General features: G+C 43.1%; 1 pseudogene across 1 annotated transcript; it reads left to right on the forward strand.

Annotated features, from left to right (window-relative positions):
- On the forward strand, positions 1 to 2300 carry LOC105502225 (annotated as a pseudogene). The gene has a single exon (XR_001000303.1). The product of XR_001000303.1 is annotated as a 60 kDa heat shock protein, mitochondrial pseudogene (transcript).
- The last annotated feature ends 847 nt before the right edge of the window (positions 2301 to 3147 follow it).

A 3147-nucleotide genomic window follows, 5' to 3' on the forward strand; every position in this document is an offset into this window, starting at 1 on the left:
GGTGCCGCGGGGCAGGGGGAGAGGCACAGGGAAGGGACACGGGCTCATTGCTGTGTGTGCCCTGCACTCTGTCCCTCACTCGCCGCAGATGACCTGTCTCGCCACGCGCACACCCTGCCACCGCCCCGCAGAAATGCTTTGGTTACCCACAGTCCTTCGCCAGATGAGACTGATGTCCAGGGTACTGGCTCCTCATCTCACTTGGGCTTACACCAAAGATGTAAAATTTGGTGCAGATGCCCAAGCCTTAATGCTTCAAGCTGTAGACCTTTTAGCCGATGCTGTGGCCATTACAGTGGGTCCAAAGGGAAGAACAGTGATTACTGAGCAGAGCTGGGGAAGTTCCAAAGTAACAAAAGATGGTGTGACTGTTGCAAAGTCAATTGACTTAAAGGATAAATGTAAAAACAATGGAGGTATACTTGTTCAAGATGTCGCCAATAACAAAAATGAAGAGGCTGGGGATGGCACTACCACTGATACTGTACTGGCATGCTCTATGGCCAAGGAAGGCTTCGAGAAGATTAGCAAAGGTGCTAATCCAGTGGTAATCACGAGAGGTGTGATGTTAGCTGTTGATGCTGTACTTGCTGAACTTAAAAGCAGTCTAAACCTGTGACCACCCCTGAAGAAATTGCACAAGTTGCTACGATTTCTGCAAACAGAGACAAAGAAATTGGCAATATCATCTCTGATGCAATGAAAAAGGTTGGAAGAAATGGTGTCATCACAGTAAAGGATGGAAAAACACTGAATGATGAATTAGAAATTATTGAAGGCACGAAGTTTGATTGAGGCTATATTTCTCCATACTTTATTAATATATCAAAAGGTCAGAAATGTGAATTCCAGGATGCCTATGTTCTGTTGAGTGAAAAGAAAATTTCTCGTGTCCAGTCCATTGTACCTGCTCTTGTGCCGAAGATCATCGTAAGCCTTTGGTCATAATCGCAGAAGACATTGATGGAGAAGCTCTAAGTACACTCGTCTTGAATAGGCTAAAGGTTGGTCTTCAGGTTGTGGCAGTCAAGGCTCCAGGGTTTGGTGACTATAGAAAGAACCAGCTCAAAGATACGGCTATTGCTACTGGTGGTGCAGTGTTTGGAGAAGACGGGTTGACTCTAAATCTTGAAGACATTCAGCCTCATGACTTAGGAAAAGTTGGAGAGGTCATTGTGACCAAAGACGATGCCATGCTCTTAAAAGGAAAAGGTGACAAGGCTCAAACTGAAAAATGTATTCAAGAAATCATTGAGCAGTTAGATGTCACAACTAGTGAATATGAAAAGGAAAAACTGAATGAACGGCTGGCCAAACCTTCAGATAGAGTAGCTGTGCTGAAGGTTGGTGGGACAAGTGATGTTGAAGTGAATGAAAAGAAAGACAGAGTTACAGATGCCCTTAATGCTACAAGAGCTGCTGCTGAAGAAGGCGTTGTTTTGGGAGGGGGCTGTGCCCTGCTTCGATGCATTCCAGCCTTGGACTCATTGACTCCAGCTAATGAAGATCAAAAAATTGGTATAGAAATTGTTAAAAGAACACTCAAAATTCCCGCAATGACCATTGCTAAGAATGCAGGTGTTGAAGGATCTTTGATAGTTGAGAAAATTATGCAAAGTTCCTCAGAAGCTGGTTATGATGCTATGGTTGGAGATTTTGTGAATATGGTGGAAAAATGAATTATTGACCCAACAAAGGTTGCGAAAACTGCTTTATCGGATGCTGCTGGTATGGCCTCTCTGTTAGCTACAGCAGAAGTTGTAGACACAGAAATTCCTAAAGAAGAGAAGGACCCTGGAGTGGGTGCAACAGGTGGAATGGGAGGTGGCATGGGAGATGGCATGTTCTAACTCCTAGACTAGTGCTTTACCTTTATTAATGAACTGTGACAGGAAGCCCAAGGCAGTGTTCCTCACCAATAACTTCAGAGAAGTCAGTTGGAGAAACTGAAGAAAAAGGCTAGCTGAAAATCACTATACCCGTCAGTTACTGGTTTCAGTTGACAAAATATATAATGGTTTACTGCTGTCATTGTCTATGCCTACAGATAATTTATTTTGCATTTTTGAATAAAAAACATTTGTACATTCCTGATACTGGGTACGAGAGCCATGTGCCAATGTACTGCTTTCAACTTAAATCACTGAGGCATTTTTACTACTATTCTGTTAAAATCAGAATTTTAGTGCTTGCCACCACCAGATGAGGAGCAGCCTTTCTGGGGAGAGTGAGAATAATTATGTACAAAGTAGAGAAATATCCAATTATGTGACAACCTTTCTGTAATAAAAAAATTGTTTAAAGTTAAATAAAAGGTTTGGAGAATTAAGTTAAGGACCATCTTTTTTTTTTTTTTGAGACGGAGTCTCGCTCTGTCGCCCAGGCCGGAGTGCAGTGGCCGGATCTCGGCTCACTGCAAGCTCCGCCTCCCGGGTTCACACCATTCTCCTGCCTCAGCCTCCCGAGTAGCTGGGACTACAGGCACACGCCACCAGCCCGGCTAGTTTTTTGTATTTTTTAGTAGAGACGGGGTTTCACCGTGTTAGCCAGGATGGTCTCGATCTCCTGACCTCGTGATCCACCCGTCTCAGCCTCCCAAAGTGCTGGGATTACAGGTGTGAGCCACCACGCCCAGCCGGGACCATCTTTAAGATGGAATACTATATGGTTCCATATAAGAATTTTTAATGATGACATTAAAAAATGTAAATGAGCTACTCAGTCCATTTTGCTGAATGTTAAAACTGGGCTCAAATCCTCTATCTAGTACAGTCCCTAGTAAGCTTAGAAATATATACACAAACATGGAAACATAAGCTATGAAGTACATCAAAATATCAAAAATGGTTTCCTCTAGGTATTGAGATTATGAATGACTTGTTATCTTTATATTTCTAGATTTTCCCACAGTGAGCATTTGTTTATTGGGAAAGTACTCTAAACACCCTTGCATTAGCCAGCTCGAGTATAATGGTGAATGCAGAGAAAGGAAGGGGAAAGGAAATGAAGGCAGGTTAGCTTTCTGTTGCCTCTGACGGCTGCAGGAGGCATGTGGCCGAGCAACAGGGAAGAGGATGGCTGTAGAGAAACCAACTTTTGTAAGCTTCAGTACACAGATCACATGTTCTTAGTATATGAAAAAAGTCA

This window comes from Colobus angolensis, unplaced genomic scaffold (assembly GCF_000951035.1).
Source record: "Colobus angolensis palliatus isolate OR3802 unplaced genomic scaffold, Cang.pa_1.0 Scaffold78, whole genome shotgun sequence".
Taxonomy (NCBI): Eukaryota; Metazoa; Chordata; class Mammalia; order Primates; family Cercopithecidae; genus Colobus; species Colobus angolensis.